Source organism: Jaculus jaculus, chromosome 2, assembly GCF_020740685.1.
Source record: "Jaculus jaculus isolate mJacJac1 chromosome 2, mJacJac1.mat.Y.cur, whole genome shotgun sequence".
Taxonomy (NCBI): Eukaryota; Metazoa; Chordata; class Mammalia; order Rodentia; family Dipodidae; genus Jaculus; species Jaculus jaculus.
The window spans coordinates 107,867,891-107,894,646 of NC_059103.1; the positions used below are offsets into that span (position 1 = coordinate 107,867,891).

Consider the following 26,756-nt stretch of genomic DNA (forward strand, 5'->3'; position numbering starts at 1 on the left):
AATATAAATGCAAAATGTAACAGTTGCCACACAGTGTTGTTCAGGGATTCTAACAAAATCAGGGTAGAGTGGACTTCCAGATAAGTATTGATAAATGTTGGTCTAATCCATGAACATGTGGAATCTATGAACATGGAAAGCTTGCTTCATAATATTTTAGAATAAAAGAAGTAGATTTTGCTGCAAAATATTTTCTAGTATAGCATTATTCACTATTTTATATTCTTTCCAAAACAATTTTAAATACTCCTTTCAACAGTAGATATTTTAGACAAAAATTTTAGTAAAGGTAAATTGGCAGGTAAAGGATAGCTAAGGAGGGCTGAAGATATATTTTAGCAGTTAAGGCATTTACCTGCAAAGATAAAGGACCCAGGTTCTATTCCCCAAGATACATGTAAGCTAGATGCACAAGGTGGCACATGTGTCTGGAGTTTATGTTCAGTAACTGGAGGTCCTGGCACACTCATTCTTTATCTTCTCTCTCTCCCTCTTTCTCTCTCTCTTAAATAAATAAAATGTAGCTAAGGGCATTTTAACCATGGGAAAGTTATGTGAATATCATACTAAATTAACCAACTTTAATTAAGTTATATTTATTTTCATTTCTCTCTTCTTTGTGGAACTGAGTAATGTGGGCTCATGCTAGGCAAGTGTTCTTTAGGGAGCTATAACCCCAGCCCTACAGACATATCATGGATACTGCTATCTGATGATTACAGTATCCAACACTGAGATTTCCCTGTGAATGTGGTAGTGGCTATTGAGTGTGAAGTAGAGCTGTATACTAATGATATTACACAAAGATTTTAACTTCACAGACATTTGATCTTATGCACTTTATATTGTAATTCATAGTACAGTGATATAGAAATACAGAAATATCTAATGTTCCCAAGATATTTATAACTTGCAGACTGAAAGAGTAACCAAAGTTTTCAAAGTCACTGTGGTAGTTTGAATGTATGGCCCACAAATATACTCAGTGTTTTGTTAGCTAGTAATTTGGATCCGTAGCCACCTGGCTGGAGGCAGTGTCACTGGGCAGATCTTAAAGTATGGTGGTAGGTTTGAGATTTCAATCTAAATATATGCAATGAGTGCCTAGCTGGTATTCCTGAAGTGTGCTGTGCTGTGTGGCTTTTGGCTTGTGAGTCTCTCTCTGCTTGGACCTGTAAAGGCAGGCCAGCCTCTTCTGCCATTATTGAACTTCCCCTGGATCTGTAAGCTTCAATAAATCCCTTCCTCCATAACTGTGCCTGGCCTGGAAGCTCATCAGATAACCTGAAGCTGTCTGCTTCAGCAACTAAAACCAAAAATTTTGTCAGAAAAGTGATGGGAGTATCCTAGCAATTGAGAAAAAAAAAAAGATTAAAATACATGTTGAGCTACAGGTTTAAATACAGAAAAAATCAGATGAAAGTGAAATTTCACAAGCTGGAATCAGAAAGGAGTGTTTACCTGAGTTATATCTTGATCTTGACTTGACAAGATAACCTGGTGTACACTCTTCCATGGGAATGATATCAAATTCAAATAAAATAATAAATCAGTGGAAGGTGACCCACTGTGCTTACCAGTGGCTCATGGAAATGTTTTCTAAGAGGTTGTGGACCAATTCTAAAGAAGGAGAAAAGGACAGTCTGAGTGTTTATGGGAGAGTGTTCATAATGAAGAAACAGATCAATTAATTATGAGTAAGAATCACTTGCAGAATGTAACACATAAAGAGAGTGTGTAGGTTAGAGTTTTTTAGTAGACACACAGGAAAGAGAAATTTGAATGTTGAATATACCCACACTTCAGTAGACACACAAGGAGAGAGAAATTTGAGTGTTGAATATATCCACAATTTGTGCTTATGTTAATAGACCATAGGTAATTTCATGAAAAAGTTAATGTTATCATTCATTTATAGAATGGTCAAGAAGATTTTCTTGTGAATAATATTGAAAAAAACTAAAATATGTCTTTTTTTGCTGGGATAGGGTCTCATTCTGGTCCAAGCTGACCTGTCACTGACTATGTAGTATCAGGGTGACCTCGAACTCACAGTGATCCTCCTACCTCTGCCTCCTGAGTGTTGGGATTAAAGGCATGTGCCACCATGTTCAACTTAATTATGCCTTTTTTACTTTAGAGGAAATAGTATCTAAGTCACATTGAATGAGCATGCAGATAATATATGAGAAAAACCAAATGCTTTTTCCTAAAAAAAGCCAAAATGATATAACCTAGTCTGAATAGCTGAACCAGCAATAGCTTATTTTCTCACACTTCTAGAAGTTGGGCCAATGCTAACACCACTTTATTCCACCAGTTATCTCAATGAGTATACTATATTTTAATTAGAACTTCACCTCAATTTATAATACTTAAATATTTTTTTTGAGAAATCTAATTTTTGTGCAATTTGGCTTAACACAATAAAATAGGAGACAATCACTTTAGAAAAAAAAAATAGTGACTATTTTCCTTCGTCTGGAGTGTTCTTCCTAACAAAATGTTTTATAGATATATTTATGCCAAAAAGTTTAATGTTAGTACATGTAATACCTTGGGTTCTTCTCATTTTTATTAATAATATGGAGTAATCTAGAAGGTTTTTTTTGTTTAATAATTATTGTATTTAAAATCTTAAGTGAAAGAATAATGCTGTAGAATAATACCAAAAATGAAGAGAAATTCTGATTCACTGAACCTTACAAGTACATATTTACCAAATCCTTATTATATATCTTGCAGTATTGCAGATGAAGAGAATACAAAAGCAATCCAAAGCTTGGTGTGGTTGAGCATATTTCTAATTCCAGCACTGTGAAGACTAAGGCCAAAGGGATATGATTTTGATGCCAGGTGGACAACAGTGTTAACAAAATCCAGCCAATGTGATTCTCCTCCTCCTCCACCTAAAAGCCAACAGAAGCCATCATTCTATGGGGTTCTATGTTATGAATTTTACACATAAATCTAAGGTAATATATGCTTACTTATAAATATATATTAAATATACATATATATTAATATATATTATAAATATTAAATATTTAATATGTACATATATATATAACATATATTAGTATATACAGAAAATACAGTAAGTAAGATGCATCATGAAACAATATAGTGAGTGGCATTTTGTAGGAGTGTGTTAGTATATTAGATAGGGAGGTACATTAGTGAGATATACCTTAATATGAAAGCCAGACCTCAGTTTATCAGGCACTCCTTAGCAAGGAAACAAGCTGCAGTGATCTGAGTGCAGATTGTCCCACACATATTCATGTGTTTGAATACTTAATCTCCTGTTGGTAGCACCAGAAAGTGGAACCTTGCTGGAGGAATTATGTTACTGGATGAAGGTTTGGAGGTTTTATTGTCCAGCCCTTCTTGGCCTCTCATATCACTCTACATCTTCACTACTGATGTGCACAAGTGGCACCCAGCTGTTTGTTTCTGCCATACTTTCCCCACCATGTTGAAACAAGCCATTGAAACTGTAAACTGGAAATTAAACACTTCACTTCTCATAAGCTGCTTTTGGTCAATGAGAAGGTAACTTTTACATTTAAAATGCCTGCCTTGGAAGCTAATAAGAAGAAAAGCAAAGCAGGAAAGTTCCCAAGTCAAAAGAAGTTCTTCCCAGTCCCAGGCAGGGGAGAGGAATAGAAAAGAAGGGGCTTATACACAATTTCAAGGCAATTTATACAATCCGACATCTAATGAGGATGCATCCCCTCACCAGGCTCAGCTGAAAGAGAGGGAATGATTCCCAGAAGAAATATTGACTGAGGAAGGGTCCATCAACCAGAACCAAGCCCATTAAATTAGGTAAGAAACAGGAACTTGTTGAGGAGACTTAACAGAATGAAGTTCTAGTCCTGCCAGGACAGGAAAGATGACATCCATGTTTCTGTGGGCCGGTACCTAGTTAACTTCCTACCAGGAAAAAAAAAATCTATTTGGCACCTAATCCATATCATCACCCTGGCCTCCTGAGAGTGAACTCTAAATGCTGTTAGGGAAATGAGGTGATTAAATCTTTCTTATTCTTTGAGCAAAACCCTTCTGTCTTAAACAGATAAGTTTACAATTCTTAAATGTAAGTTCACTGTAGCAATTTTGCTTGGAAAGATGAAGAAAATTTTCCAGTGTTTGCATACAATTTTAAGACAGCAGTATGTAATATATTGTTACAAATTTTACATGCAACTGACAAGTTTCCAAATGTTATTTTTACATATGCAAGAACTTTGTGCTTTTGAGTCCTTTTTTAAATAAATATTCAGCTAGAGTTTCTCATTAGACTACTTCAACAAGGTAAGTGAGAATTATTTGTTTCCCTTTTGTACCCAGGGAAACCAAAGTTAATTGCCTCACCTAATGTGAGATGAATAATTATTCAAAATTAGAATTTTCAGTCCCTGTCTTCTCATTCTACTTAACAAGTGAGGTAGGATTCAATTTTAAATCATTAGACTTTCTTTCAAAATAGAAGGCTCTGTTCTTGGAATCAAATGTTATTTACCTACTCCCATTAACTCTTAAATTACAGTTAACAAAACACTGAATTTCCTTACTAACTGGCGTGAACTTGATTGACTCATAGCTTATTATATAACTTATTCAATTATATCTCAGTAATTTAAGTTAATTGCATCAAATAGTAACATGTTGGAGGGGTGGACTGTTGATTTCAGCCTCTGCCTTTGCTGTTTCTTTTCAATTACCAAGTAACACTAATCACCATTATTGTCCATTTGGCATCTGCATCTTCTAGATTATTTACTGTGCTCCTAGGATCTAGTCCAATGCTCATTTTCATTTTAATCATTTTCCAAGAAGCGGTCATATTCCTGGATTTGAAACCTTTGGGTCAAGTGTGTCTCTAACTCTGTCATGCGAGTGGCTGCTTTATTCCAAAACCTTTCCCTTCAACATCAACCTTATATTGCCTTCATTTATTTGTCTTTTATTTCTTAACTGTTGTGTACTTCTCTATGTTCATAAATAATTACTAAGATATCTTCAACAGTGTATGTATTTATTATATCTTAGCAGGAAAGGATGATAATTAGGGCCAGATATTGTATATACTGGCAGATTCTTTGCTTATGTTACAGACCTGCAATCAAGTATACCTGGGAGATTTAAATATAAATTGCAGAGTTTGAGTCATATCTGATATACACACACACACACACACACACACTTGGCTAATAAAAAGATTTCTTTCAGAGTACTTGATGACCAACCAAAGGTTAGTGGTAAGACCCTACTGCTGAAGACACCATATGCTGCTGGCATGTAATAAGGAGTGACATGGCTGGAAGCTGGGAGAGTCAGTGTCCAGATAGCACATCTAGTGCCAGAAAGTGCTACATAAGTGACTAGGGGAAAATGACCAATATCTTTCCAAGCAACTCACAGTCTAACCTACTTAGAAGCAAACAACTTGACATGATGCTCACACAAGTGTAATAGTGGCACACAGCCAGGGTAGGAAACCATCTGCTCTTGATTTGGCTAACTGATCTTCTCAGTGGAATGAAACCTATAGCTGGATCTGAGAAACAAGTCATAGCTATATCCAAAAGTGAGCCCACTCTCCATTATCAAGCTTGCACCAATTGTGGGCTAGAAGAGAGCCTACACCTATTGAATTCTCTCTAAAAAGTAATGGTTATCCCATTTATGTTGTGCTAACTTTAGTCTCCATTGGAGAATCTGCTTCTCTGTTTCAGATGCATGCAGATCCTAGGAGAGAACCACCCCATCATATCTCAAAAGGGCCCTAACTGAAACTAAAAATAACTGGGGAAACAAGCAAGAGTTTTGTTTTCTTCATGAACCTGGTACCAGCACAAGGGTGAAGGAGATAGACACAGAGAACAATCAACTCTTATTAAACCAGATATCCAGAGACACAGAGGCTCTCAAGACCTCATCACTGAAGCAGACCTAAAATTAACCCAACATGACATAAGGACATTTGTGGAAAGGATGTTAGAGCCACACGTTGGGTCATGATACACAGAGACATTTCCTTCTACCCCACAATGCATGACCCATATACCCCAACAAGAAGGGTCACTGTGGAAGGGGGAGGACAGGGAGGAGGCTAACAATAGTACCCACTTGGCTGTATTCACTCAGTACAAAGCTAATATAAAAAATATATGTTTTATTTGCTTAAAATATTAGAGAAATAAGAATTGTCTTTAATTTTTTTTTCAGTAAACCCTACACCATGTTCATTCTAGGTCTGTTCTTTGATATATAAAAGAGGTCCTGGGGTCTCACTTAAGTTTGAATTCATGATGTACAGTAAGTCTATACTTGAAAATTCCCTTTGTTTCCTGTGAGGACCAGACAAAGCATGCCTGTAGTTTCTTCTTGTCTATTCTGTAACACCCTCTCTCATCCCACAAGGATGCTTTGCTATATTTTCTCTTTCTCTTTTGCCAGATAATGTTCTTAGTGGATGTTTCAGAAAAAGGCAAAGAAGCACATTCCTTGTTTAATAAACTGCCCAAAAGATGCTAGCACCATTGGCAGTTGAGTTGTGTTTTAGGAAAGCAGAGTAAGATATGTTTAGCTTGTAGTATCTTTATAAGAAAAAGTCTTTAGAAAAAGAAGAATAACTGGGCAGAAAGGGAAGGTGTGGGACAAATAGGCCTGGAAACAGTTAGTGCATACTCCATGACAAATATGATCCTAAAATAGACTTTGAGCACAGTTCTCAGCTGGATCTTGATCCTTTCGTCCTCTCAGTCACACAGTGTCAGTCATGACCTTTGTAGAGGTAGCTTTCTTTACCTCACCTTGACCACAGAAAATTATTTTCACATAGTAAAGCCAGCAACTAAGGCATCCAGTACTTTCTTGAGAAGAAGTGACCTGGATAATGCACTGCTATGCCTGTCTCATTTCTTTGAATTGAGTTAGGTATGAAAAAGTCAGGATTAGCATAGGTTCTACCTATGGAAGCCTTCCTTCCAAATATCCCGTACAATACTAGTTTCCTTTTAAAAGCTTTGATCATATTTTTCCAGTTATAGCCCAAGGCCATGAGGGGGACATTTCTTTTATGCTCATACTTCTTAGATATAAATGCAGACCTCAGGTCTCTATGTTTCTGCTACCAGAAAGTCAAGAAGAATAACGATCCAAATACAAGCTTATACCACTGCATAATTTCATGTCAAGCATTTTTTTTTTGTTTGTTTTTAGCAGTTTCTATGAGGCATCTCTTCCTTCTCTGTATGATTTTAGTGTCATGTTTTCTTAATAGGAAATCTTTTCATTCTGACATTCTAGTGGTACAGGCTGGGAGTGAAATACAGGTTCTTCTTAACTGGCCACCTTCAATAAGTCCATGGAAGTATGTATCTAGATTTCTCTGAGGTCACAAAAACTGCTGCATCAAGAAACATTTTCTTAGCAGATTCTTAACAATCATGGATTAATAACAAACCTACCATGTTACAAATTTTTATTTCCATGACATTACAGCATGTGGGAAATTAATAGTTCTCAGGTCAATCTTAGGCCTTACTTTATTGGCATTCAACTGTAAACATGTTCACAGTGCTGGGTTCCCTTCAATCTCTAGGTCTATATGTTCCTCTCGGAGCAGTTGACCAGCAAACACTAATACATCCCTTGCCCTCCAAAATTTAGGAAGGTCAGCCTGTCCTCCACACACTCACTGCTGTGTGCTCTCAGAACATATTCCAGCTGCTTTTTCTTCTACTTGATTCTGGCTTTAGTCTTCTTTGCCTCTCAGTGGGGGTTAGCCAATTATCAGGTTTCTGAGGGGCCCCAGATGAGCAGCTGTTCTAGAAATGAGGGACAGGAAATACTGATACCAACATCTTTCAAGGAAGTACATCTGACAACTCTCCAAATACATGTTCATTCTTCCAATTCTGTCATAATTATTTCATCTTTTAAAATAGTTCGTGAAGATAAAAACTCATGGAGAGCTGGGTCAATGGTCCAGCTAAGCAAGCTTATAAGGACCTGAGTTTGTTCCTGAGTACCCATAAAAATACCTGGTGAGAGTTGATTTTTCTCTGCGTTGGTCTCCTTCCCCTTTGTGCTGGTATCCGGTTCACAGGAAAGCATCACCCTTGCTTGCTTCACCAATTGTCCTTAGTTTCCACCTCAGCACTGAAGCAGACCAAAAATGAACCCAACATGGCTCAGGGAAATTTTGCGGAAGAGGGGGCGGAAACAATGTCAGAGTCACATGTTGGGTCATGATTTGCAGAGACATTTAGCATACCAATAACTGGGGACTAACTCCACAATGCACGACCCATTTACATCAACAAGGAGGGTCTTATGGGAGGGAGTAGATCACAGATGAGCCTAAACAATGGTACCAAACGGCCTGAATTTGATGAAAAGAAAACTAATAAATTAAAAAAAAAAATACCTGGTGTGCTGGTGCATGCCTTCCTGCAATCACAGTACTATGGAAACCAGAACAGGTAGACCCCTAGACTTCACCTGGCATTTGGTCCATACTAATTGGTGAGCCCCAGCCCAATGAGCGATAGCTGTCTCTACAAGACTGTGAGGGTGTACATGAAGGTAACATGTGAGATTTCCTCTGGCCTTTATGTGCATACACACACATGTACATGTGGGTATACATACAAATGTATGCTGCCATCCATAGGGATATACATACACACATGAACACTCACCACATACACACAAATAAAACACATACGGAGAATTGTGTCATTCATTCTCAAACATCAAACATTTCCTCAATAAATTCTTCATGAAATATAAATTTAAAGTTTATATTTATTTTGTACTTTTTAATTTGAAATATTTTATTTATTTATTATTTGATAAAGAGAGAGGTGGAGGGAGAGGTAGAATGGGCATGAGAGAATGGGCATGCCAGGGCCTCTAGCCACTGCAAACAAACTCCAGATGAATGTGCCACCTTGTGGATCTATCTTAGTTGGGGTAGCAGGGAATTGAACCTGGGGCTTACCAGGGTAATGGGAAATTGAGCCTAGCTCCTTAGGATTCACAGACAAGTGCCTTAACCACAAAGCCACTTCTCCAGCCCCATTTTGTATCTTTTTAAAAATGCTTTTATTTTCATGATTTTGTGAGTTAATACCCAATATCCATTTCAACTCAAACATCTTTTACTTTTATATATATTGAACATTAAAACATTAATTTAGTGATTTGGTTTCATAATAAATTTGGTTTCTGAAACTTATTTCTCGTGAAAAAACAGTAGTTTTCTATTTATTAAAAAACAGATTTTATATTCAAAGAGTTGCAACATAGCATCATAAAATGCACAGCTCATGGACAGGGAGTCTTGGGGTATGAAAAATCTGAGTGATTTGAATTATGTACCTGGTTCTCATCTCTGCAATAAATACTGCCAGTATGAGATGTTAATCAAGAACCCTGCCAGCTCTAGCATCTTTTACTAGTAGCATTTTGTTTCAAGAGGGATAAAGCACTACCTTAGCAAGAAAAGTTATTTAAAAAATGTGTGATGGAATTGAAAAATGCAGTGAAAGTGCAAATGTTCTTTCTTACCAGTCAAATAGGATTGACAGTAAGAACAAAGGATTATAGTGAGTGCATCTCAGTTAATATTTTGAGCAGGACTCTCTTTCTTTAAAAAAAGACCTTGGTAACTCACTTCGCTCTATTGTAAGATTGTCAGTGTTGGGCTGGAGAGATGGCTTAGCGGTTAAGCGCTTGCCTGTGAAGCCTAAGGACCCCGGTTCGAGGCTCGGTTCCCCAGGTCCCACGTTAGCCAGATGCACAAGGGGGCGCACGCGTTTGGAGTTCGTTTGCAGAGGCTGGAAGCCCTGGCACGCCCATTCTCTCTCTCTCCCTCTATCTGTCTTTCTCTCTGTGTCTGTTGCTCTCAAATAAATAAATAAATAAAAGATTTAAAAAAAAAAAAAAAGATTGTCAATGTCCTCAGAACTCTTCCCTCCCCACTTAATTCTAGGTGCAATTTGAACATGTGAATATAAATTAACTGTGTTTACCTTTAAGTCAGATATTCTGCTCACTTCTAATAATAGTTGTTAATTCCCTAGATGTCATATTCGAGGTCACTGTAGTGGCTTCTGTTCTCTCCCACTAGGTGTTTACCTTCCTACCTTACTGGCATCGTGTCCTTTTAGGTGGAACCTTACTACTGTCAGGGTCCATGGGTGCTTATGTTGGTGAAAACTCCAGTTTGACAAAGAAAATATGTAAAGCTTTATAGATGCTGGTAGCTTTCCTGTCTGTGCTTTAGTAATGTTTTATCCTTAGGGATATCAAAGCTTCTGTGCTTTGTGTTACAATATCTTTAAAAATACCAATTTATTTATTTATTTTTATTTTATTTTATTTTATTTTTTTGAGGTAGGGTTTCACTCTAGCTTAGGCTGTCCTGGAACTAACTATGTAGTCTCAGGGTGGCCTCAAACTCATGGCAGGGATTAAAGGCATGCCCCACCATGCCCAGCTAAATCTATTGTCTTTTATTTGTGGCTGCTCTTTCATCTACCTACCTACCTACGCATCCCCCCCACACACACCAGTGTGTGTACTGCTGTTCCTAGGTGATAAGCCCATTGTGTAGAAATGTGCTGTATTTAAGGGATATACCACCTTAAAACTAAATAAAAGGCAGTTGTTGCTGATCCTGGTGGTGCACACCTTCAATCAGATCACTCAGGAGGCAGAGGTAGGAGGATCAAGGCCATGGAGAGTTCAAGGCCACCCTGAGACTACATAGTGAATTTGAGGTCAACTTGGGCTAGAGAGAGACCCTACTTCTGAAAAACAAAACAAACAAACATAAAAAAAGAGGTGTCTTACAGTACTATGGTAGGATTTCACCAGAACTAGGTGACTTAGAGTAAGTATAAGCTGTTAGTGGATTATGTGTTAAATAAATATTGTGTGACAATCTACTCTATGGGAGGAAAAAAAAAAACATCATATGTGAATGGCCATAAGAGCTTTGGATCCTTCTTTCACATTAGGAGATAGTGAAAATAATTGGAGGTACTAGAGCTTTTGAATATATTAGTTCCAGCAGCTTGTCTTTGTGTCCTTCAGTGTGATGTTGGACCAGTTTCTGAGGTTTTTGAAAAGCCCATTGTCAGGATGTGACAGAAGATAAATTCAAGCAGAAATAAACACTATGCTAACCTGTGATGACAAAGAGTTTGTCACTATGTCAAGATCTTCACTGCCGCGGACTGACTCTCGGGGAGATCAGGATCGAGGGAGAACAGGGCGAAGGCTCAAGGAGAACTCGGGATTTGGCGAGGAAATGACAGACAGACACACTCTAAGTTGAATATGCTGCTGCAATTTACTGAAGGTTTCATGAAGATTTTATACAGATTGAACAGGGAAACTTAGCAAGCCAACAAGTGATCTCAGAAATCATTAATCTAAACAATCTTAAATATTGTTCTATTGTAAGCATACATGCAATGTTGATCAGGCAGGAACTGTACCCATTTTTTAAGAAGGACGCCTTGCATCATTGACCACAGCTTTACATGAATAGAAGCTTGGGGTAAGGGATGTAAGGTGAACAATAGGTTATTTATTTTTTATAAACCGAGCAGAGAGCCATCTCTTTCCACTTATAAGATTATTTATATAATCCTCATATTCATTATAAAAGTGTTTCTATCCAAAAGACCACCAATATTTTAAGGCTGGTTTAATGTTTTCCAGGAATTCTTTTCTTTCTTGTCTAGAGTGTAAGCACCAAGGCTTACGTGTCCTTGCTAAGCATTTCATAAATGGAAGAGAATGCCATAGCCTCCTTATTCCTTCATAATTCACCCATCTATTACCGAATTTATCATATCCTCCCTCATAGGGGAGTGGAACTAAGTAGATTCCAGCTCTAGGAGTCCACCATCTGCCCTTGATCAAGTACTGAACATATCCCCCAGAAAGTTTCCTAGTGGGAATGCCTAAGTTTTGTAACTCCTTTTCTGCAGAACTGTCATGCTTCTTATGAACACTACCGATCAACGTTTCTACTTTCATATTCTCAGGCTCAGTATCGTTCTCAAACATCATAAGCTGTTTTTACTTTACACCATCTAAAAACTGTTCTAGAGTTAATTTTTTATTCTTAGTAGAGTTATACATTCCCTCCATTGCCCTAATCATAGGAGGGGCACATTCAATGCTTAGATTGTTTCTTGTACTCTGATTGCGTGCATGATTACTAATAAGTGTTGAATTAGCTGTTCTTAGACAAACAGCTAGAAGAAAGCAGGAAAGAAACAGAGCGCAGAAAACAGCACATTGACGCCAGCAATCGGGTCTTTGTGACTTCTTGGGCAGCAGGAACCATTACAGTAACTGACTGCCAAGGGGTCACCGGGGGCATCCCTCCGAGGAGTGCTGGCCCTCTGTCTTCAGCTCTCTTCCAGTGCAGAAGCATCTCTGCTTGCTACACAGGCGAGGTTGCCGTGGACGTAGCACTTCACTATCGTTCTCAGAGTAAAGTACAATGCAAGAGCCTTTGGTTTGTACAGGCAAACAGGCCTGTATGTAGTTACCAGACTTTTATCAAGTATTCACAAACATCAGTACTGGGTTTATTAGAGACATGAATTGGGGTTATATTCCTCGGTTCATTGCTTTGCACATATCCAAGTAAATGACTAAGATTCTCTGTCTCTTATGTCTCTCACTCGTGAAAGTAAAAGAAAAAAAAATGAGGTAATATTTTAAACTTTTACAATATTAGAAAAAAATAAAATTAGACACCTGAGTCCAACCTTTTATGACGGGATGCATGTGAAGACTCCTAGGGGATGCCTGGAGCAGTGGGTAGTGCAGAGACTCAACTCAGTGTCCTTCCCATGTTAACTGGGCCCTTATAATATACGGTGGCTACAGCAGTTGCAATTTGAGGTGCATTTCTTTTTTTTTTCTGTAATTTTCGGAATAGAAGATTCATTCTTCCTATAGAATTTTACAAACACAGGATTTTTTTTTTCCTTATTGAATTAAGAACTTTCCCCTTTTCACTTAAACTGGTATTACATGGCTTCTTTTTAGCATATCTGAACGATCAGCATCATTATTCTTATGCTCTAGGGCCATTCTTTAAATTAAAATACAAAACATATGACACATCCCTTGAGCACAAGTCTTGTGGTAAGACATTTGATCTGATAGTTAAGGAGAGACTAAGGCAGAGACATACAGAGCATAAGCTCTCTACAAAGGCATCATTTGTGGTCAGAGAAAGATGGAGTGATTCAGAATTTCATCAGAGCAGTCTGAGATTTAAAATATCCAACCAAGTCGAGGTAATGTACATGTGTAATTATATAACTTAATTTTTTTTTTGCTTTTATTTTTACTTATTTATTTGAGAGTGACAGACAGAGAAAGGCAGAGAGAGCGAGCAGGGGCGTGCCAAAGCCTCCAGCCACTGCAAATGAACTCCAGATTCATGCGACCCCTTGTGCATCTGGCTAACATGATCCTGGGGAATCCAGCCTTGACATGGGGTCCATAGGCTTCACAGGAAAGCACTTAACCACTAAGCCATTTCTCTAGCCCTATAACTTCACTTTAAAGAACTTTACTGTTCTGATTCAATGATGAGATATAGTATTATAGAATTTTCAACATAAAATAATTTTAAACTCTATTTTCACATAGAATTCTGTGAAAGATAATGCTTCTTTGCCAAATCCTAGTCATAAATTTTAAAATAGTGTTTTATCCCATTAAAATTATATACACTTTTGAGAGAAGACAGAGAAGAGGTAGCCATGAGCAGAAGTAAAAAGGAAATCTGTACATATGAACATGCAGGACATAATTTTTGACTCACCCTGGGAAAAGGGGCTAAGTAATAGACATGTCCTGCACAGGTGTTTTATAATTATTTTCTAAAATAATTCATTAAATGATTTTAGAGGAGAAACATGATGTTTGTGAAAGTACTCAGAAATATTACCTAATATGTAAATCATAACACAATATTTTTCACAACATTCTTCTAAATACTGATGTACTTTCACGCCAGGACTGATGTTTTCAATTAAACACATAAAGATTCTAAGATGGAGGTAATGTAAGCTTGCAGTTTTGTAGAACTTATAATCTGTCAGGTAATTCACAAATGTGTTTTAACAGTAGAAAGAAATAAAGTAACTTCTTTATATTTATATGGCTAATAAATCTTAGTGCTTACATTATAACTATTATCAGCTCCATGAAAATGTGTTCAATATTTCAGTGGAAATCATGTAATTTCTGATTTTTTCCAATTATCTATTGTATTTATCACATAAAAACAAAAATTTTTTCTTACCTAACAGGTATATATAACAGAATACTTTGATAATTCAAATTCATTATTAGAAACTGTAGTTTTATGTTTACACAAATACACACAAATATACCTAATAATATTTCATAATATAACATGCTAGCCTAACATGGTAGTTCACATGTTTTTATTCCTTCCTTTTAAAAAGTATTTTAGGGCTTGAGAGATGGCATAGTGGTTAAGCGCTTGCCTGTGAAGCCTAAGGACCCTGGTTCGAGGCTCGGTTCCCCAGGTCCCACGTTAGCCAGTTGCACAAGGGGGCGCACGTGTCTGGAGTTCGTTTGCAGAGGCTGGAAGCCCTGGCGCGCCCATTTTCTCTCTCTCCCTCTATCTGTCTTTCTCTCTGTGTCTGTCGCTCTCAATTAAATGAAATAAAAAAAATAAAAATTAAAAAAAAATTCAATAAAAAAATATTTTAGTTAGGGCTGGGAGGAAGTCACTTGTCTATGAACCCTGGGGACCCAGGTTCAATTCCCCAGTACCTACATAAGCCAGATGCACAAGGTGGTGCATGCATCTGGAGGCCCTGGCATGCCCATTCTCTCTCTATAATAATAATAAAAAATAAAGAAAGAAAATATTTTTTAAAATGTTTTCTTATTTGACGGAGAGGGAGCAGAGAGAAAGATAGAGAATGGGCACACCAGGACCTCTAGCCACTGCAAACAAACTCCAGACACATGTGCCATCCTGTGCATCTGGCTTTACATGGGTACTGGGGAATTGAATCTGAGTTCTTAGGCTTTGTAAGCAAGTGCCTTAACTGCTGAGCCATCTCCCTAGCCCCTAAAGCAAATGTTGAATTCTTTAGAGAAATAAGTATTCTACAATTGCATATGCAGGCATGGGTACTTATTTCAATTAGAGCTCTTGATACAACACAGTATTTTCTCATCTGGTTTTGAATTTTAAGTCTGAAGGTAGACCCCATACATTATTAACCTTTGCATGTATTCTGCTCACTGTAGCACACGATACCAATATGTAAATGAGGAATCCATTCAACTTCTCTACCTCAACATATTGATGGTTATGGACTGAACTGAGTGGGATTAGCAGAGACAATATCACGACATGAATAGCATTTATAAGATGATGTTATATTTCCCAGTTATCAAGAATTTTTTATCTGTTTCAGTAACAGTAGTGAAAATAATAAGCAGTTTAAGAATCTACCCTCTCCTGCATTTTCTGAACATTTTAAGAAAGACTTCAGAAAGTACACTTCAGATTTATTGTCTAGAAAGATAATTTACTTGTGGCTAAATAAATCTCCTATTGAAAGGCATGTGGAATTTGTCTTGATTTGCTGGCCTTCCCCTTAATTTTAAAGTAATAAGAAAGAAGCCAAGTTTCCCATTTGATGAGTATATTTCACTTAATCATATAGGGCTCTCAAGTCAGCTAGCTAATGAGATCTACTTCCCAAGTGCAATGAGAATAAAGAAAGCGAAATATGTTTTACCAGGCTGGGTCATTTAATGTACTGACCATACTAGAGCTTGAAGCAAAGATGAACTGTCCCGCCTACTCTAACTCATTATCTCTACAAGCAGAAGTCTAAAGGGCAAGGGCATTAGTAGTGACTTCCAAAACAGCCTAATGTATGTTTCATGGAAATGGTCAAAACGATCTTTTAGTGAAGGAAATGCCACATGATTTGCTTTTAGGGGTTCAGTTGCAGAAAGGCCAAGATGATAATGTAGGCCTTGTTCTGATGATTTTCAGGAAGCTCATTAGCATTGCTAGGAATTCTTTTGAATTATTCTTTTATTATATATCAATATAAAGGTTTGACATTAGTCTTCTAATTGGGATATTTTAAACATGAACTGTTTTTCTCATTCCAACCCACCTAACCAATGATCACAAAGGTAACTGGGGCAAGAATCCTACCCGTCTGCCAAGAGAACATGAATTACTGGGTATGTGCTCGGAAACAAGAACACTTACTCTTAACTTTGAAGTTTCTCGTCTCCCATAACAACTGCAGATTAATGAATACTACATTATAGTATCACATTGAGTCACCCAGAGAGTTCAGCATTCACTAGAAAGAAGGCTGTGGTTTTAGCTGCCCCTGCACGTGTGGGAGGGCATAAATGACAAAGGTGTTATGATGGTTTATTGTCTTATTGTCTATAATTATGGAAGTTGTCAAAAAATGCTAGGAAAAGGCTAACACCATTACTTTTCAATAAATTAAATTCTAAAACTAAACATTTAAAATATAAGTTTTTTTTTTTTCTTGTGTGACTTCTTTAGTAAGGACAGTTTGAAACACTTGCATGTATACAGATGGCTGACTAAGAAAAGAGACTTTAAGCACATTATCTAAAGCACCACTTTAATTAGCTCTCTTTAAAAGGTACTGGTTGGATGCCACATTCATTTGGGAGCACATGCATCTCTGATTTCAAGCCTTCCCAGCCTGCCTGTATTTAAAAATCATCAATAATGAAACTAATTTCTTTCATCTCTATAGGTACTGACAGTGAAAAATGAGCAAATAACTTGCAGTGAATATAAATATTAAATGCCCAAATATATTGCCATTCATCACAATGCAGAGGTTGGGCGTCCTGTTGACGTGGGTTCATTATCAGCATCTGACAGAGTGATTTCAGTTTTTTTTTTTCAATAAGTAGGCTATAGAGCTCAACCACATGTCGAGCAGCATGTCCAGGATACAGCTGTCCATACAAACCACACACTAGCAGCAAGCACAGGACCTAACTAATCCTCCATGCAAACTGAGAGGGGCTACGAAGCTGATGGACAATCTGGCCATGATTGCTTCTAGCCTGCAGAGCAGCATAGTACCAGGCAGGCAGGCAGGCAGGCAGGAAGAGACCTTACATGGCCCCAAAGAGAGTAACTCAGAGTCCACCGCAGAGCGGCTACTGGGGCTACATCCTCCATCAGGGCATGAGGATGGCCATGGGCTCCAAGATGCGGCTGTCGAGCTAGAGCCCATCTCTGGTCACAGTGGCAGCAGCTGTTACCTACTACAGCACCCCAGTGCTACCACCACAGCCGCCCACCCCCACTCCATGGTGAATTGCCCAGTGTGAGCCCTGTGGGTTCAGGCTATGCACACATAGAGACTGGGTCCACCTTAACAGGCCCCAAAGCAGAACATCTGGAAGTTACCTACTTGGAGGAAAGGAAATACTGCTTGCTGCCTGACTCAGATTGTCCTGAAATGAACGCAGGCTCATCCTCTCCCCCACCAATGGGCCCGAAGAAATGTGATAAGGAGAGGCTCAAGGAAGCAGCCATACTTCAGGCAAATCAGACCTACTAAGGGAAGAAACTCCTTGACTAGAGGGACCAATGAGAAGATGAGAATCCAGATCCACCATAAGCATGAGGGAGGGCAGAAGTGGCTTAACATACAAAACCTGATCCAGTAAACTCAGGAGATTTCCCAGCTCCGGGACCCTTCTCAGTCCAAAGGGAGCTTTTGTTTCTAAGAAACCAGTTACGTTCTTATCCCAATTCTCTGTTTGCCTGTCCTGGAGCATCCAATTCTTTGTTCATCTTAAGGAATGACCCTAAAACTCTACACTGCTAGATTCCACGTCCTCTGCAACAAAATTACACACTAGCACCACATAAAAGATACAGTTTTTCATACAGACCAAACAATAGCACCACACACAAGATGCAACTACATACAAGCCAAACACTCACACCACACACAGGATGTAACTGCATAAAAACCACACACTAGCACTTCATCATAAGATGTAGCTTGTGAAAAGACAAAGTTTTCATTTGCTTGAAGAATTTTGTGGTAAGCATGAACTATGGGCAAGTTAATGCTTTTAAATAGTATCTGCATGCATAATAGATTTTTTTCTGTTTATTAATAGGTTTGACCTTTTTATAGTCTACACTGCCTCTTCAAAATTGTATGCAAAGTTATTTGACTAATTATTTAATTCTAGAGTATTATACTTGTCAGAATTTTCCCAAGAAGTTACATATATACATTACATATTGTGATATACAATATTAGATTTGGCTCATTTGATTATGAAGATCAGTAGCTCTCATAATATCCAATTTTAAGCTGTGAGGCCAGGAGAGCTAGTAGTATAGTTCAATGAGTCAAAGGGGATGAAAATAAGACTTCTGATGTTCAAAGGCAGAACAAGATCAATAAGAGACTTAGTTCTTACACCAATTTTGTTCTTTCTGAACCCCTCATGGATTACATGTCCACTGTCCACCTTGGTGAGGCACATCTTCATTCTCAATATACGGATTCAAATATCACCTTTCACAAACATGCTCAAAATCATGTTTTTCCAGCTAACTGGTATCTCCTTGTCTAGTCTTGTTGGTATACAGAATTCTTCCTCACAAGTATGAATCTTATATCTCTACAGGTATTTCTCTATATTTAATCCACAACTCTGTTAACACACATTATCAATATCACTTTCAGAACTTAAAAAAAATAATCACCACTTCTGCCCTTTAGCTCAAATTACTACTGGGGTAGTCAACTTTTCATCACTCTGACAAAATGTGTGAGCTGAAGACCTTATGAAGAGCAGAGTAGACTGGCCCCATCACCTCGGGGCTGTTACAAGGTAAACAATATGGTGGGAGCACATGGCGGAGAAGAGCTGAGTGCTTCCCCTACTTCACCAAACCCAAGACACAACAGAGTAAGCGTAGAACCTGCTATGATATGCCCTGTGGTGTAACCCCTTCCACTGGGCTCTACCTCCTCATGTTCCCATAACCTCCCAACAGTGCCACAGACTGGCCTCCATGTCTTTACCACGTGGGGAACTGGGGAACACTTCAGTTCCAACCAGAATAGGACTTTCTATAAATGTGCCTCTGGCTAGCATACTTTCATATTTTTCCTAATGAATTTGATTTGCCTTGTTTGGGCAATGACAAATACTCAGTAGGAGCTGAACAAATAATTGCTTGTTGAATAAAACAAATATTTATTTTGTAGCCCTCAGTTCAACCTTTTTCCCTTTGATCAGTATTCAAGGAATAGCACCTCAATTGTGGGGTTTTGCGAGCTTGTATTTATGCTTTTATGTTATATACATATAAATATTATTTGCAGAATCCTTTCTAGTATTTACCTTTTGGGAAATACAAGTGTTTGTAAAACAGTTCTACTCTGGAGTAGGCATGAAGACTTGGATTCTCTCCAAATCAGAAGAGCTCTCCTGAGGTCCTTTTGTTTTATGACAGACACATTCCATTAAAGTGATCCCTTGGTAAGAGTTTTCAATTGAAAACAACCCATACCATAGGCTGTTTTCTTTACTTCTGTGACTAGATAAAAGTCATCTGTTGAGACTAAGATTTTTCTATGCTGGTGATCTTTGACTTATGCTTTGTAAGCTTTGTTAAGCTTTTCATTCTGACAGCTCAAGAAGCTCGACAGATACTCGACTCAAAGCTCATAGATCTATATAATGTTTAAAAGTTTAAAGAACAGATAAAAACAATCACTCAAATGTTGAAGCAAAATTTACCATGTTGGAGACTGTAGTAGACAGCTTCAGGTTACTGAGATGAGCTCCCAAACCAGGTACAGTTATGGAAGGAAGGGATTTACTGAAGCTTACAAATCCACAGGAAGTTTCATAATGGCAGAAGAAGCTGGCCTACATTTTACAGGTGCAAGCAGACAGAGAAAAAGCCATAAACCAAAATAAACAAATAAAACAAACAAAAACACAGAGGCCATACCACAAGAAACACACTTCTGAATGGAATTGTAAATCCACCACCACACCTTAGGGCTGACCCTGATCGGCAGAATGACACCTCCTCCAGCCAGGTGACTGCAGATCTAAACTACAAACAAATAAAACACTGAATATATTGCGGTGGGGGGGGGGGGGTATTCAAACTACCACAGAGACAAGCAGTTAAAATTCCTTACTTCAATAATTTAATAAAAAGCTCATTAAAACGAGTTAACATGGTACTGATAAAATAGTAATATAGATTCACTGAACAAAATGTAGAATCCAGAATGAGACCCATAAATGGTGAACAAATAATCTTTGTCTATGACAGTTAAGTGGAGAAAGAATATTCAGCAACAGATGTAGAGATCACATGTGAGTGCTCACATGTGAGTTTTGCTAGTGCAGGCAAAACGGCACCTCCCTGTTCCCCCTTTCAGTTTCCATTCCTGACTAACTGCCTATATAAAAGCTATCTTTCTTCTGTTTCTCCTTCATTAGCTTCTGATGGACCTGTCTGAGGTTTTTCACATTTAACTTTTGGAAATAAGTAGCAGTTCATTCTAAAATAGCAACCAATTATAAAGTGTACTAAGTGCATTAACCAAAAATACAGTCAGTTATTACCATTGTCAAATACTCTGTACATTTCTTGATTGCATGTGTTAGGCCTTTATGAGAAGAAATTGGCAACAGGTTTGTTTATATCATCATTTTCACAAATACTTGAGTACTTCATCATTCTACACCATGATGAGTAATCATAGTGTTACTGAATGGTAAGAATTCTCCAGTCCCATAATAATCTATCACAACACTTTGTTTATGTGGTCTATTGGTTTTCATTTATTTGATTCTATTTGATAAAAAAAAATACAAGAATATAGAACATGTGAGGATCTCTTGATACTCAATTATAAAGACATACACACAAAACAATTTTTATAAGCATAATTTTACTTATTTATGTATTTAATTATTTTTTATAATTAGTTTTGTACTCAGCTAATATAGTCAATTTGGTACCATTATTAGGCTCATCAATTACCTAGCCCCTCCTCTTGGCCCCTCCTTGTTGAGGTATATGGGTCATGCATTCTGGAGTTAGCCCACAGTTATGGGTAGGATAAATGTCTGCATATCATGACCCAACATGTAGCTCTGACATTCTTTCCGGCCCCTCTTCCACAAAATTTCCCTGAGCCATGTTGGGTTTATTTTTGGTCTGCTTCAGTGATGAGGTGTTGGGGGCCTCTCGGTCTCTGGATCTCTGATTTGGTAGAAGTTGATTTTTTTCTGATTTGATCTCTTTCACCCTTGTGCTGGTACCCAGTTCACCAAGAAAACAGCACCCTTACTTGTTTTGCCAATCGTTCTTAGTTTCAGCCAGGGCCCTTTTGAGGTATGATGGGGTGGCTCTCTCCTTAGGATCTACATCTATCTGAAAAAGAGAAGCACATTCTCCAATGGAGAGAAAGTTAGCACCAGACAGCATAACACAGAACATGAAGTCATTCTTGTGTTATAATGTATATATTTTTGCATCTTGGATTAAGTTAATGCTTGGATTTTCTAGCTAGCTGGGTATTCTTAGCTGTATCAATTGATTTGATGTTATATATTTTCAGGGTAGGAGCTTAAGGTGTTAGGTGCGGCTCTTAAGACTCTCAGAGTATCAACAAAGGTGTTCCTAGGGGTTGAGTTTCCCTGCTATGGGAGTATTCAAGTAGGCTGAGTGGAATAAAATACAGGTAGATTCTAAAATTTAACTAAACACTGTACACATTCAATCAAAAATAGCCCCAAGTATGTATGCAAGAGTAGTTATTATTCCAGCCAGGTCCTCTATCAACAAAGAGGTTAAGATTTCTTATCTGTTGATGGATCCAAGTCAGCTTGTGACCAAGTGAGACCCCTCCCTGGTGGAATCCCGGTTACCTTGGATGATTTTGGTCTCTGTCAAGTTGCTGGCTGGATTGTTGGGCTGCTGTTCTGGTTTCTGGAGCTGGGCACTGGCTTTTCCTGTGGGGCAAACTGAGCCTGGCAACTGTGGCCCTTCAGATCAGCACCCCTGCTTTTGGAACTGCTGCTGCTAAAGCTGCCACTGCTGGGTCTGTCGCTGCTGCTGCCTCTGCTGCTGCTGCTGTAGCAGCCACTGCTGGAGCCACCACTGCCACTGAAGCTGCTGCTGCTGGGTCTGCCACTGCTGCCGCTACTGGATCTGCTGCTGCTGGGGCCACTGTTAGCAGTGACAGAGCCACTGATGTTGCTGCTGGGCTCTGCTCCTGCTTGGGTCCCGCTGTTGGCTCAAGTTGGTGTGGCCAGGTCCCAGGACTGCTTCTTTGTTCACTGGAGCTGGGCACAGGTGGTGGGGGAGGGGAGGGAGCCGCAGCTGCTCTGGTTCTCTCGCTGTTCCACGTGTTCTTCTGCCTCATGTTCTGCTCCTCCGTTGCTCACTGCCGCTCTCCCTTCATGTTTCTTGAGTTGCGCAGAGCACTGGTGTGAGTGGAAGCTCCCCTCACCTGGCTTTTCCTGTGGCTGGAGCCAAGCCTGGAGGCTTTCTGTTGTGCTGCCGCCACCATCATGGTCAGTGGATCTGCTGGGGCCACTTTTGCCAGCCTGTGCAGGCTCTGGATGATCTGGATCTCTTCTACTTCTCCGCTGCCACTTTAATTTCCTATACACCTCACTTTTTAGTAAAAGTGTGTATTTTGCTGAGTTTTTTTTGGCCTTTCTCCCCCCTAGGCTGCTTTGACGTGGTACCTACGCCACCATCTTAACTGGAAGTCTCTGAAGTCATTCTTGATCTGACACAGAGAAGGGTACTTCACAACTGTGGTGCACTGGCAAGAAGAAAGAACCCCATAGCAAGTTATTCAAATATATTAGAAAAACTCAAGGAGGTTTTGGAAAAATAACTGATCAGTATAATCCAAAAATGTTAAAAGAATTATAGAAAGTAAAGCATGTTAATGACCAGGTAAAGAATGGTGAAAACACAATGAAAAGTTGGCTCTCAATTGGCTCGTACTGAATAAAAAGACCATTATTGACAAAAAAGTTTCAATCCAGATAGTTTGTCCATTAGATAATGGCAGTGCAGCAATGCAACATTTTAGTAGCAATCACTGAGATATGCCAGTAATATGTTAACATTAAATGAGGATAGTTTAAAAGAAAATGTTATTATAAAATCATTCTAAATTGAAAGTTGGAAAACAAAATAATCCTAACATTGAATTATACTGTTTTCCAAAAGAAAAAAGCAAGAATGAGACTGTTAGCTATTTAAAAAGACTCTATCTTTGAGAATAGATACTGTTCCCCTTCAAATTACTTAGCACTCAGTAAATCGATATTATTGAAAACCAACTACATTATTTAGGAAACATAAAATGAAGTTTGTCTCCCCAATAAGGTGTCTTGACCACTATATCAGTCCTAGCACTTTTTCATTGATTGAAAAAATTTGTATAACATCCTTGAAAGAGCACAACAACCATTTTATTAGTTTAGCCTCCCTTCATATTTAATTATATTTTCATGAGGTCTTTGTAATTCTAAAGTTCACTATAGGATGCATATCTTTGAAATTCCTATTAAATGTGGGTTTAATCTTTTCTTTTTGGGGAAACTCTTACCTCAAAAGGGCTGCAGATTATGTAAGACAGTGACATGCCTCTGATTTATAAGAAGCTTATTGAAGGTGATAATCATTAATAGCTTTAGAAAGTCTATATATAGCTCCTACATTTTATCTAAAAAAGTCCATATCTTTTGTTGTCTGCAGGTATAGCAATATGTAACTGCATTCTTATTGAGGAGTATTAAAAGACAGATAACCCATAGTGATATTGTTCATCTTGCATAACCTGATAAACTTTTCTGTCTCAGTTTTTTCACATTAAAAAGTGACATGATCACGATTTTCTCATAACATTGCTTTAAAGGTTTTAAGCTTCTGCAATATTTCCATATTAAAAGTAAGTCACACATATGTATGTGAGCATGAGTGTTTAGTACAATTGCAATATATATGGATATATATATATATATATTTCATGATAAATTGAAAACCAATTTTCACTGTACTGAAAAGAAAAATCCAAGAGTAAGCAAATAATTACCTGTATCAACTTCCAATTTCTTGTTTTTTATACCTGATAGAAATAATAAGGAAAAAGGATCTTATAAATATCTAGTGTTAAGTCCAAAGAGCCCAGAAGGACACAGAAGGCATGCAAGAATAACAGTGAAAAAGTCATTTGTTTTCTTTGGCTAAGAGTCAGCACTCTCCATGCATCTGTCCTTGGAATAGTATCTGAAGGTTATCTCTACTTCAGTGGAACTGGTGGAGTCTGCATTTCCAAAGCAAAGCAAAGGAATTTATATACTTCTTTTCCTAAGAGCAGGTGGAAGGTCTTTATGGATATGATGTACTTATTGCCCTTTCTTTGACATCGTAAGTAAATAAATTTCACAAAAATTTTAAAGAGTGAGCTTAGAGATGTAACAGAAATTACTTCTCAACTTCACTGAAAGAGGGAGAACAGATGTAATAAGGGCAGAGGTTTCTCTGAGCAATGTCATATACCACCACGAACATGTCATTACTACCTTCCCAGAAATCTTTCAAATGCTTAATAAAGATTTCAAATTCTTTTCAGGAAATAGCCTAATTTGAAAGATTCTACCCATGAATGATATTGTGACATCATCACATTTCCATTTTTTAAAAACATGATTAGGGGCTAAGCAGCTGGCTCAATGAGTTCTGTGTTCAAATCACCAGTAGCCAGGTAAAAAAAAAAAATTTAGTTTAGCCTCCCTTCATGTTTAATTATATTTTCATGAGGCCATGAGGGATCATCATGATCATCATGAGGGATGAGGCTGGAGAGATTGCTTAGTGATTAAGGCACTTACTTGAAAAGCCAAACCACCCAGGTTCAATTCCTAGGCACCATGTAACACAGATGCATAAGGTGGCACAGCACATGTGTTTGGAGTTCATTTTCAGCTGCTGGGGGCCATGGCATATTCCCCCCCACTCTCTCTTTCTCTCTTTCTCTCTCTGTCTCATAAATGAAAATAAAATATTGGGGAAAAAAGCTGGGCATGATGATAGTATGTCCTTCATTTCTAGTCCTGGAGAGACTGAGACAGGAAACAAGCTATCTAGATTGCCTAGCAGAATTTACTTTTGATTTCTGTGTTAAGAGAACCTATATCAAGAAAATAAGATAAAGAATGAATGATATTGGAACATCAACCACTGGCCTCCACATGCATGGTAAACACAGGCACACACACACACACACACACACACACACACACACACACACACACCACATACATGTAAATACACAAAATACTTTAAAATTAGGTAAATATACGATCAGAAGTAAATATGAGGTTCTTTAAACTTTCATTGTCAGTATGTTTTTGCCTATGCAATTTTGGCAATGCCCTTTGATTTACTAGTGTGAAGGTTTAGTCCTCTGGTAAAATTTATCAGCTTAGCAATCATGTAAGCTACATTCCTTCGTGGTGGGTCTATAAGGGTGTTGGTACTGGAATGAACAACTGAGGAAGGAAGACCTTCCTGCAGAATGGGTAGTCCTTCCAGTTGTGGACTATGTTTATATTAGAGTTAATGAGGCTTCAAGAGAACACAGAACTTTACCTGACTGCCCTTGCTGCTCACTCACATGCATCTCTCCCATTTTTGTTGTCCTTTCTTGGACATTGGAACTGTGTGCCCTCAGCCTTTCAGAGTGGACTGCAGACCACTTCTATAGCAATCCTCCAGGCCTTCAGTGTTGGATTGGGAATGCTGAGGCATCCAGCCTTGGGTACTGAGCAGGTACTAGGTTCTATAACTCTTCAGTCTGCATTCAGTTTCATGGACTGATCAGCTACCAGATTCCCTGACACTCTATCTTGCAGACAGCTATCGTTGGACTGCTACCCTCCTACCCTGAAAACTAAACCAATAAATTCCCTTTACAATGCATAGCCCTTCCATCAGTTCTGCCCTCTGGAGAACTCTATTAAAACCTGCCTGTACTCTATGTAGATTCTTTTCAATTAAAATCTCTATTGTAGCCACCAGATAAAAGAAAACAAAACATGACAGAAAATGCTGCTTCCTCTCTCAGCCTCAGGAACACAGCTATCCTGGAGGTCCAACTGATTTTAAGAAGGTTTTCAGAGAAAATGTTCCAAGAGAATATGGATTTTGAAACAAGTATGTAGAGAATTGAATAAAGTATTGTTATTGTTCAATTATTAGTAACCATCATCTACCGTCATCTCAATAGGTGTTTTATTTGTTCTTTTTATGTAGCTAAGGATTTCTTTTACATAACAATTTTTGTTGGGCAGCAACATGTTTTTTTCAATTTACCTTATTTCCTTGGAGAGGTTCCTCAGTGGGATTATGGTATTCCCTGTGGGGCATCAGGCCTCAGTCAGTTCCTGTGGGGTAGTGGGGGACCATAACTCAGGGTATTCCTACCCTACCCTCTCTGACTCTTTCAGTCTTCCTGCTTTCTTAGGCAATGTTCCCTGAGCCATGGCAGGCCTGTTGGCAGTCTGACAGTGTTGAGTTCTCTGTAGCTTTTGAATTC

The 26,756-nt window shown here is 38.2% G+C and overlaps 1 long non-coding RNA gene across 1 annotated transcript in view; it reads left to right on the forward strand.

Moving 5' to 3' along the window:
• The first annotated feature begins 3,808 nt into the window (after nucleotides 1-3,808).
• Nucleotides 3,809-26,756, forward strand: part of LOC123458570 — a 41,634-nt gene continuing 18,686 nt past the window's right edge. The window contains exon 1 of the long non-coding RNA XR_006635723.1: nucleotides 3,809-3,831. This is a non-coding gene — a long non-coding RNA (uncharacterized LOC123458570). The remainder of the gene's footprint in view (nucleotides 3,832-26,756) is intronic.